This window comes from Camelus bactrianus, chromosome 3 (genome assembly GCF_048773025.1).
Source record: "Camelus bactrianus isolate YW-2024 breed Bactrian camel chromosome 3, ASM4877302v1, whole genome shotgun sequence".
NCBI lineage: Eukaryota > Metazoa > Chordata > Mammalia > Artiodactyla > Camelidae > Camelus > Camelus bactrianus.
The window spans coordinates 14,616,175-14,628,665 of NC_133541.1; positions in this window are offsets into that span (position 1 = coordinate 14,616,175).

Consider the following 12,491-nt stretch of genomic DNA (forward strand, 5'->3'; position numbering starts at 1 on the left):
ATTCCTGACATTTTTGTTGACTGCATATGGCAGTGGGGTTGAAGGAAGATAAAAACTGAGAAAAAGATTTTGAGGAGGCAAAATAGGAGATAAATGAGGGCTTATTAAGAATACTGTTCCTAGGATGTTAAAATCTATAAAATGCTGTAATATTTTATAGCATTTGAGACTGATCAAATTAAATATCTTCTTAAATATTGGCATATGTAATGTATATTCTTCCCCATTTGAATATGAACTTCCTGAGGATAGGAGCATATATTGTTATCACCCAGCATAGTACTTGGCATGAAGTGTATACACTATGTTATGTATTGGATATATAAACGAGTATATCAAGAAAAATCACAAAATCCCTGTCATAAATAGAAATTATATTTAAATTACTATGGCATTATTTATTTATTTGCAATTAAGTATACATATTTATAATTTATTGATTATTTTTAACGGTAAAGTGATATATTATTTTGAGATAAAAATTATACTGAAAAGGCAATCATGCTTTAAAATGAATTCTAGGAGAAACAGTCATGGAATATGAAAGCTATTTTGAGCTACTTTTTCTTTTTATACTTGACTTTCCTGGTAATACCCTGATAGTTTTACAACTCACACTTGAGTAATAAATGCCCACTGTTTCTGGTTTCCAAAGATTAACAACATTATAGGATCCTATTAAACTTCCCAGGCACTAGTTTGGATTTCCAAAGTCACAAGAACGTCTAATTGGAGAACAGATCTGCCTGTCCTAAATATTTTCTTTTAAATGTAAGCTAATCTCACTTCGAGGCCATGTCTCATTTGTATTATTTTCACTGGATATAGAGTCACCCAAGAACAAATTAAACTTATTCACCTCAAGTTATTTTCTGTTGTATTTACCGGGTTGCTTCAAAGTATTTAGTCCATTTGGCTAGATAAACATGCATTTTTATGATGAAAAGTTAACATAGGACCATAAGGCTGAGTGTTAAGTGGACATATTTATTTAACCGTAATACCTAAAGATATTTTAAAATTTGTAGCTATAGAGTTTCCTTTTGTTTCTTTCTATGTGTACAGATATGAAGCTGAATTTATTAACTATATACTTTTGTGTAATAATATGCATTTGGACAAGAACCAGTCCCTTTTTAAGAAGTGTATGATGTGCACTCTGTATGTTCAGAAGGGCGCTATGGTTCATTAAACCAGATACAATCAGGCTTTGTTTTGTGAATTACAATTTTTATAACATTTATTTTTCTCATATCATCCTGTCAACAACCAGGGAAATATCAGTTGATGGAGAGAAAATTAAACCAAAGGCATGGAAAAATCCATTTGTGCAAAATCCCAATCACTTTGGAGGGAATGAGTAAATATAGGGGTATATTTGAAAAAATATATCCAACTGCAAACATCAACATGAACCAATAAGCAAAAGAATTACAACAAACTTAGTGGGTTAAAACACACATATTTGTTATTTCCCACTGTTTGTCCAGAGTCTGGAGTCCTGGCCTGGCATGGCTGGATCCTCAGCTAAGGGTCTAACATGGCTGCAGTCAAGGAGTTAGCTGGGTGGTGTTTATATCTGTGTGCTCGACTGGGGAAGATTCTGCTTCCAGGCACACTCAGGTTGTTGGCAACATTCATTCACTTGTGGTTTAAAACTGAGGGTCTTAGCTTTTGGCTGAATGTTGACTGGAGACCCCCTAAGCAAAATACTGACAGAAGGAAATAGACCTACAACCTTAATTTCTTTTTCAGATTCTATTCCATTACAGATTATTACAGGGTACTGAATATAGTTCCCTGGGCTGTACAGTAGTTCCTTATTTATCTCTTTTATATACAGTAGTATGTATCTGTTAATTCCAAACACCTCATTTATCCCTTCCCCCCAACCCTCATTCATTCTTAAAAACTCAGTTCAAGAGTCTTCCTAGCCCAAATGTTATGGGTTAGGGTCCTTGCTAACACACTTCAGAACCGCTTGGGTTTACTTTTGTCACTGTACATACCACACTAGAGGTTTACACAGCTCCTGGGTTCTGCCCACAGCTCCCAGCCCCATGATTTTTCCCAACATTGCCACTTGCTTCATCACATCATGGAGAGTCTTTAGAGTGAGTCTACTAGCAAGAAGGAGTCATATAATGTAACACAGTCATGGGAGGGAAACCCCAAGACATCCAGCACAGTAGAGATAATAAAGGTATTTTTACAAGGTGGTTACAATTCTCCCTCAACTGTGCATCTGGTTTCAGCAGAGATGGGCTCAAACTGGAATGAAAGAAAGAGGGCTCCAGAAGACATATCTAAGAAAAAAATCAATTAATTAATGTGTTCAATATAGCAAATAGGCAAAGCAAAAAAAAAAAAAAAAAAAAGACACAGCTATTAATTCCAGTAGAAACAGAATGCTGTACAAGAAAGAAAATAAATGCTAAATACTGAATTCACCAAAATTACAGCAAAATTATTTTGGATGTTGGACAGAGGAAATATTTATATGTGATTATATGGTTGGAATAGGAAAAAGGATCTCTAAATCTTCATATTCTATATTAAGGAATCAGTAGGTTAATATCTAAAACTTGAAGAAAAATAGAGTATAAGTACATTATTTAACAACCTGACACTAAACAGATGGAGTAATTAAAGAGCTGAAATCCATTGTCTATAGTGGGTGAACAGGAAGATGAATATATGAATGACAAGGTCTACTGTTTTTTGTTATATTTGTCCTACTTTGATTTTTTATACTATGCAGTTGCATAATTATGATAAAATAAAAATTAAGAATGAGTAGAATGAGCATTTTAGCATTCATTTCATGTACCTAAATATTGTTTAAATTTTTCAAAAGCTATGTCTTAAATTTGTTATTAAAAGCAATAAATCTCTCTCCTTCCTCCAAAATGTATAAAGCTTTTTTTTTTCCAGTGAACTCTGAAGAGACAGAGAATCTCCTTGAGGCCAAGACAGAATGGATGAAATACTAGACAGCAGGGAAGGGAGCTGGTATTCAGTTAAGAATACATTTCCCAAGCTTGACAATTTTTTTCCCAGTCTAAGAGTTAGAGTAGAAGAAAGAAGGAAGTGGACAAAAAACTTCATTAATTGCCTACTGTGTGCTTGGCACTGCAGAGGTGTTGCCTGTGTTTCTTCACTTGGTCCTCACGATAACACCGAGACAGATATTGCTTACCTAGTGTTATAGAGGAGGGGCTGATGATGAGAAATTAAACAGATTGATCCAGCAAATCAGGCTCTGTAGTGTCAGAGCAAGAACTGAAACTCAAAAAAACATCAGCTATAGATGACTCTAAAATGAAGCCTTGCTTAGCATCAATCCTTTGTGTGCAAAATATGCTTCGTTTATGAAGTGAAGATCTTCATTGTGTTAATTCAGTATGCCTTCTGCAATCTTGTTTACATTAATTCACTTGAATATGGACAACTCAAAGGTCAGTTTCAGTTTTGCTCTTGTAAAATGTTCAAGCCCAGAATTTTATACCAATTTTCATCAACTGATATATTCAAATAGTATAACAGCATTTTATTGAGTGAGTGTAGGTGGTTAATTTTTAAAAATTGCTAATCTAAGTATTGAGTTCCTATGTAATTTGTAGTAATTATATGGCAACTTGATTTATCTGCTATTATTCGATTAAATCATAACACGTGATTTTAGTGATGTATCAATATTTAATAGAATCATTAGCATATGGTTGACATTTTGCTAAATCTTTGTGTATGACCTTCCTCATTATGAGTTTAAATAGATCTATTGCTGGCTTTGGTTTAGTATATCTATTTTTAAGAAGAGGGGTTTTGTTCTAACTAGTGTTCGTGAAGGAATCCATTTCTGAGGGGTGTATGTAGGATTTGGGGGAACAGTTTTAAAGAATCTCAGAAACAACTATGTTTACCTTTTGATGCTCTGATTTATTGCTGTGACAAGAACAAGTAGAGGTGTCAAAGAAGAATGGTGATGTCGAAAAAAATCATAAAGAGATTAACAGCTCAACACTGAAACAGTTCTATTCATTAGTCTGTTCACATCCCTGATGAGCAGTCTTGCTGACAAACAATGGGGGAAGTGGTCAGGGCGCGGGAGTGCTGATGCAAGCTCGGCTGTGTTTCCACCTGCCACGAGCAGGCAGAAGATCACAACAGATCGTGGCCTCTGCTCTTCCCAGAGGCCCCTGGTCTTTCATGCAGAGTATAAGAATGGCAACAAAATGCAGGGCTGTGCGTGCGCGTATGCATGTGTTTTCATTAGTAATTTTAACTTGCCAATTGGCAAATAAAAAATTTATGTGTTTGGTTGATTGTTCATCCCAATCTCATCAGAGTTACGCTGGTGACATATACCTAAATCTTTTAGCATGTGTTTTAATGAAATGATGATTAAAAAAATACCAACATTTCTGACTATGAAAGATCAGCTTTTATGGGAAAATAGTATAAGATTAGATCCTCTATCTGTTTGAATGTATACTTATTTTCCATAACAGTTACACTTCGTGAGAGGACTTACAAATAAGTTGAGATGTGAAAGGTACAGATTTTTTTTCCCTCGAGCAGCATGGCTCTGGCGTTCACTGAGGAAGGAGTGTGTGTCTGTGGCATATGCGCATATATGAACGTGCAGAGAAGGCTTTCATGTGATTGAGCCTGAGGGAGTGCAGGTTTTGTACTAGGTCAGATTGATGCTCTCCCATATGGTCACTAACTAACTTGATAGACTCTCACCAGCCTCTGTTCCCATCTCCTGGGCTGGAGTTCATTTAACCAAAAGCATGATGAAGGCGACAAAGAGGGACCAGCTGAGCCTTAAAGCCTTTGTTTAGCCTAATAGATCAGGTTAGCGTTTTGCAGATGTTGGGTTTCCGAATCAATAATCCTGTTGACGGCACCTCCCAGCAGTAGCTATTAGACGACGTAATTTGGAATTTAATTTGCTTCTTAGGTTAAAGCAAACAAATCTCATTTGCAGTGTAAAATATCCAACATCATGAAAATAATGCCTTCTGTTTTGCTTTCTCACCCAAGGGCATGTTATAGAATAGAAGTCAAGGTTACTGTGACAGTCATCGCATTGCAGAGAACGCAGCCGCAGACTACGTTTTGAAAGCCTGTTTTTTTCCACTTATTAGGTTGTCACAAGTGGTAACCATGCTAGCAGAGGTATTTGTAGCTTTGTATTGTGTTAGGAGAAATAGAATTCCCCGATACTACAGCTGCACTTCTGATTTGTCATTTATTGGGAATAAATAGAGGGTGGTATGCCCGTTGCCATGGAAACTAGTTCTACTTTTGAGCAGCGCAAGACCTTCAAGCGCGTTTGAAATTGCTTGCTTCTCGTTATGTCTCAGCACTGGAGAAGGTGTAGTGTGCAATTAAATAGAAGTGAAGGTTTAATTAAAAAATTAAATTACGTTTTCTGGATGGTCCTTTGTGTACAATAAACTTACGAGAGCTTTGCTGCTTGCAAAGCTGACTGGATGTGTATTTTGAAAAGAGAAAAGGATCATCTTCTTACTGCTCTGTGTGTGTGTGTGTTTGTGTGTGTGACATAGAGAGATATTCATGATGATCTTTCTCTTAGAAATTTGTTACAAAAATGCCAATTCCATCTAGAACATTCTGGAAATCTTGGTATGCAGGGTGATAAAAAGAAAAATATATGTTTGGATTTGTTTGTAGGTTATAAATCAAGAGAGTTAAATATTATGCTGACACAAAAAATACAACATTTAATTGTTCAGATTTTTAAAGGGCATCTTTTAAGGAAAATTAGTGAAAATAAGAAAATGCTGTATAGTCTGGCCCTGACATATTGTCATTTCAAAACCTATATGCCCATGAGACAGTCAAAAGATGGGGAGTTTACATGACAGAAGCTAAAAGCAGGCTTATATTTTAAAAAGTGAAGTGTATTTTTCACGTAAAATGTGAGATTCCTTAGCACCTGAAAATGAAAAAAAAATGTTGAAATGTTTATTTAGTCTTATGTATCAGTTATATAAGTTGTCCCAGAAATAGAAATACAGATTATTCAAAGATGATCGGGGGATCATTTTACTTATAGCCAAATGTGAAAACCTCACCTTTTTACAGCTCTCTATGATACACAGGGCTTCCACACACATCACACACATTGTTTCAGGTGCTCTCTCAACAATTCCAAAGTAACAGTGTAGCAGCTTTTATCTCCATTTTATGTATAAGGGACTTGCTTAAAGTTGCTCAGGTATCTATGGGACCCGGGAGTCAATGTCTTCTGACTTCTAGCCTTATGAACTTTCCCTTTTTAGAATGGTATGTCCTATCAGACTAAATTTACGAAACATACTGTTGTCTCTTGAGGAAGGTATTACAAAATATTTAGGGATACAATTTAACTGCTCTTTGGACTTACAGAAAGTATGCGCCAGAGTGTGATTTTAAATCAAGTTTTCTCATCTTCTAAGCATCCTACTGTATATATTTATTTATTTTATTTTTTTGGAGGTTTAAAGTGAGTTTTCTGGTTAATTCATATTGTTCAGCCCTATTTGCCATGATGCAGTTTTTATGTAATTGAAATATTCCTCCTGTAATGACACACAGGATAGTTATTTTTGCACGGATGACATGTCCAGTTAAGCGGGTGTTATTTATGGTTAGCCATTGTCTGCTCAATCAATCCCTTACTGGCGATGAGCCCTTGTGGCAGTGGAGCCCCATTCTATAAAAAGGTTCTATGGAGAATTAGAAAAAGAGTTCTCTGTGATAGCAGGAGCTTCGTTGGTAGTGAGCAGCTGCTGGCCCAGCAGTCCTGGGACTTCCATGAGGCTGCTATGAATATGTTCACAGCATGCTGAGGCTGGTTCCATGCTGCTACGATGCTGCATCGCCAAATCCTGTCTGCTGGAGAGGGCGGGCTTCATCCTATTTAATACAGAGCCTTTCTTAAAGGAGATATTTCACTTCTGTTAAATAAAAATTATGCCCTTCAGCTATATTCAGTATCTTGTAGTAACCTATAATGAAAATGAATATGAAAGGGAATAAATGTATGTATATGTATGATTGAAACATTATGCTGTACACCAGAAATTGACACAAAATTGTAAACTGACTATACTTCAGTGAAAAAAAAGAAGCTATTTTTTCAGCCGATCACAGTCACTTTTGGGATTAGATACCCTACCTAAGAGAGTTTAGATGCCTATATTTCTCTTCAAATTTCTGTGTAAGTCTAATTAACCATATATCATAAAAAATAAAAAACCTAGACTGATCATAGGATGTTAGCTAATATGGAAAAAATAAAATAAGTTGGGTTTCCTTAAAAAAATTATGCTGTTCAATGTATAATCCATGCTTTCATAATATCTCTACAGAATTTAGCACTTGGAAAAAATTATGTGAGTTCTTTTTTGTTCTTGTCAAATGTGAAGATTCTCTTCTATCATAGATCACTGGTTAAGTAGCTAGATTTCAAGAGGAAAAAAAGGGGGGATCTTCTGTGAAATTTATTTCAACACCTATTGTCCAAGTTTTGGAATGTACAGATTTAACAAAATGTTAGCTCAGGTTTGAGATGACAGTCATGGCCAATGTCAACAAGCTTCAAAGCATGGAAGTCTGAGTTATTCTTTGGTGAAGGGAGATTGACCAAAGCACCAGGCACCCAAGGATTTCACACTGGTACCAACCCTCGTGCTCCTGAATTCTCCAAGCTGGTACTCTGACCTCAAATGGCGACAGCTTGCTTGTCAAAATTTTTACACTGATTCCACGCAGGAAGCTAATGTAGAAATCTGAATAGGTTGTATGCATTTTCTTCATAGTAACCGTTAAATGAACTGTAAATTGTCCATAGAAAAGAGCACAAATTATAAGTGTACACCATTCAATGAATTTTAGAGAGTGCATAATCTATGTAAGTAGTACTGTGGACAACACAAAATACTACTCTTACTCCTGTAGACTCTCCTGGAGCCTTCATGCCACTGTCAACACCAAGGATAGCCAATGTATGATCTTCTAACAGCATAGATTAGATTTGCCAAGTTTTGAACTTTATATAAATAGAGCCATATTTTTGTGTTTGGCTTCTTTCACTCGATGCTACGTCTCTGAGATTCATCCATGTTTTTGTGACTAGTTGTAGCTGGTTCGTTTCTATCACTGCACGGTACGTTGTCATGTGAGTGTATCCCTATTCACTTAACCATTGTTCTGTAGATGTTTGTAGGTGGTGTTTCTAGTTTGGGACTGCTATAAACATTCCAGTACAAGGATTTGGTGAGCGTATCTACTTATTTCTGTTGGGCATGTATGTAAGTTCATTAAATTGGTATGTAGATACTGCTGAATTGTTTTCCCAAGTGGCTGGACAATTGCTCCACATGTCGTTAATATGCAGTTTTGACTGCACTTGAATTTTAGCTATCTGAGTGGGCGTACATGTACCGTATTGCAACTTTAATTTTCATTTTCCTGATCACTAATAAAATAATGTTTCATATGTGTGTTGGCCATTCATGTTTTTTTGAAGTGGCTGTTCAAACATTTGAATTTTTCTATTAACTTGACTGCCTTTGTCTTATTGTTTTGTTGATATTGTTTTTATAGTCTCAGTTTGTTTATTTTTTTTTCTAATACATGTTTTGTTACTATTTCTTCCCACTCAAAAGCCTGCCTTTTTATTTTCATAATGTGATATTTTTTTTCTCATGGCTGGAACTTTTTTAACTTCTATTTAAGAAATCTTTAAGATTATTTAAGAAAACCACCCTGTTTTTTTCTAGAAGATTTCTTGTTTTAACATTTCACACTTAGATCCACAATAAGTCTCAATTGATTTATTGGTAAGTGGTTTGGTCTTAAAAAATCTGCAGATGTTTTTCTGTTGCATTACAGTGTCATCTTTGTTATAAATCGATTGATCATATATGTGTGGGTTTGTTTCTATACTGTCTGTTTGATTCTAATGGACTCTTTGTCATTTCTCCAATACCTTCCTGCCTTCATTGCTATAAATCTTTTCTGACTCTTTCTATATGGTAGTGTCAGTTTTCAAACTTTGCTCTTCTTTTTTTTTTTTTAAAAGATTTTCTAGACTATTTTGACTCTTTGTTTTTTCATACAAATGTTAAGTTCAGAGTGTCAATTTCCACAAAACAACTTGCTAGAGTATTTATTCAGATTGCTGTCATCAATAAGATGAATTTTTGAGGAACTGCTATCTTTACAATCTGTGAGCATTTTACATACTCCATTTATTTAAATGGTGGTAACTTAAAGAATAATCCTTTAAATAAATTACTCTGTGCCAGTTGAATAGCCATGTGGATAAAAACAAACTTTGACTTCTGTACATTAAAGCTTCACACTGTGCATCAAAGCCAATTCTAGATGCATTAGATTAGAATGTTATTAGAAGTGAATGCTCAAATTGAAAAATTACATTTCTATAGAATAATACTTGTGACTACATTTATGACCCTGAGATGGGAAAAGTTGAGTACAAAACTGTTTCTTAAACAGGACACCAGAAACACTAAATAAAAGGAAAAGAATGAGTCAATGATCCTGACAAACTTAATTTAATTTTATCAAAATACAACATTAAGTATGTAGAAGTGAGGGGAAAATAGTTTGAATATATATTACCAAAAAAGGGCTCATGTCTGGAAAATATAAAACATTCATTCAAGTCAATTAGAAAAATATTACTCAATAGGGAATTGGAGGAAAACTTTAATACATGTTTGCAAAAGAGAACAATCACGTGTCCAATAAAGATGTGAAAAAGTGCTCATCCGCGAAAAGCAAAATAAAACTTTTTTTTCATTGTCAATAAATAGTGTTAATTATCTGTCAGAATGATGAAAATAAAAAAGAATGTTAATATCAGGAGTCGGAAAAGATGTGGGGCTATGGGAGCTTTCTCATGCACAACTGTGGGAATTTCTTTTGATAAAGTCACATTGGAAAACTGACTTTACCTCTTCGAGTTGAACATACACAATCATTAAAGCCCAACAACCCATCCACAAATATTTACCCAGGACACAGCCACACAGACACACCACAAATCATGAATGAGGATTACAACATGAATTACTTTTACCAAAGAACAAAAACATCTCCAATGTACTTCAATACTAGAAGAATTAAAACACATTCATACAACAGGATATCATATGAATAAGGAAAATGAATGAATGATTCTTACAAGTAATAACATAGATGAATATGGGAAATATAATTGTTGAAAGAAAGAAGCCCAATCCAAAAGATTAATACTGGTATGACTGGATGTATATTAAGCTCAAAAAACAGGCAAAGCTAATCTACGATTTTAGAAATCAGTATAGTCATAATATTTAAGAGAGGGGCAGGAAAGAAGTGTCTGCAATGCTGCTTTAACTTATTGATCTAGGTGGAGGTTACACAGGCTTGTTCACTCTGATAATACACTGAACTGTGTGTCTGTGATTGGTGCAATTTTTCTAAACATCATTAAAGATATTAATGTATATTTACATGTTTATTAGATAAATTTATATATATATATGTTTATGTATTTCTCCATTGTATGTGTTCAGATACAACACTGAACAAAACAAAATGAGTTTCTCTGCTCTTGGAATATACTTTCTTACAATCATTTTTCCCTCAGCTTTATCGAGATATAAGTGACATACAATCTTGTGTAAGGTTAAGATGTACACTGTGTTGATTTGATACACTTGTATATTGCAAAATGATTACCACTATAGTGTTAGCTAACATTTTCATCATCTTATAAATTATCATTTCTTTTTGTGATGAAATCTGCTCTCAGCATCTTCAAGTATATACTCTATTATTAACTATAATCACCATGTTGTACATTAGATGGTTAGAATTTATTCATTTTAGAACTGGAAGTTTGTACCCTTACAGTCTTACGTGGCTGCATAAATATCTAGGAAAGTAAGTCTAGACTTCAGGATAGTGACTGAATCAGAGGGAAATTTGAAGGCATTAGATTAGATTAGATTAGAGAGAAAAAATAAAAGAGAACCTGAATCACAGATCAAATGCCTCATATTGCAAAATGTTAATTCTGTTGATTTACAAACTTGTTAATTCATGCTGAAATTTTATCTGTAACTATGTTCTCCTAATTTTTCTACCAGAGTCAACAACTTATATGTAAAAAAAAAAAAGTAAGATATTTTCTAAACACTGAGAGCACACAAACAAAACAAGATAAAACATACAACACACAGTGTCTTAAGGCTCTCACCATCTAGTTTCAGAGTCACAAATAGATGAATTGTGATAAAAGCTTTGATTTGACAGAGAGTCATAGGAGAGGTAAGCAGGAACCATGATCCTAAAATCTCTTGAGAGCAACATTATGGGAAGTTAACATTGTCTAAGAGTAATTGAAGTTCAAGCAGCATCGCCCTTCTGTCTAGAAATGCCTCAGCTGACTGTACAGCATGAGGTGAACCGGACAGAAAGAGCATAGGACCGATGGACATGAAAAGGAAAGCTCCAGCGGACATCAAAGAGATATGTGACAAATTTCAGAACTACAGTAGTGATGGTGGGAAGATAAGGATTTGGAGTCTGATGAGAAAAAGGAAACACTGGACACTATATATGATGATTGATTGAATGTGAGCATTTGAAGTAGATAATGCAGTCATGAAAGATGTCTAGACTTACGAAGTCAGCCATCAGAGTAGAGAAGGAATCTTGACAAAATTCAGTGGAAGGACTCTGCCTCAACCTTGCCTTCATTGTTGAGGTCCAAAGCTTAGAGAGAATAAGATATAATTCTTGACCAAAAAAGGTTTTCCATCCAATGAGATTCAAGTTGTATTATTAACAATTGTTTTATTTCCAATTCACAAAACAATAGATGATTTAGAAGGACAAAAATTGTTCTATGAAACATTAATCTCTGTGGCCCTTGGTTTATGTTCTTGCAAAAGGGTACTAATGTCTGAGGGATGTGGGAAAGAAGATTCCCCTGTCTCATTAAATAATTATATTTTTAGTCCCTTTTGAATATTAACCTGCCTGATCTACTTCATGAAATAAATTTTTCTAAGCCCTCAATTTTGATATTACTTTAAAACATTTAAAGGTTGTGTTGGTCCCACCCACCTTAGCACACACAGTAGAAGAAAAACAAAGCCTTCTTTGGGCAGTTTATTTTGATATTTTGTTGTACAATCTTAACGGTTGCAAGCACAGGACTCAAAGTTATTTAAAAGACTTTAGTTTTTTTGAGTTTTGTATTCTCTGACTGCTACAGTAACTACTTTATTCACACTTTTTGAAGAAACAAAAGACTTATACCACAATGCTTGCTAGCACATGTGTGTTTCATTTGACCTCATACTAGACAAGGTAACTATTCAAATGAACTATATTTTTAAAGCAAACAATAATGTGCAATAATGCATGTGTCTTATTAAATGCAAAAGTGTTTGTTT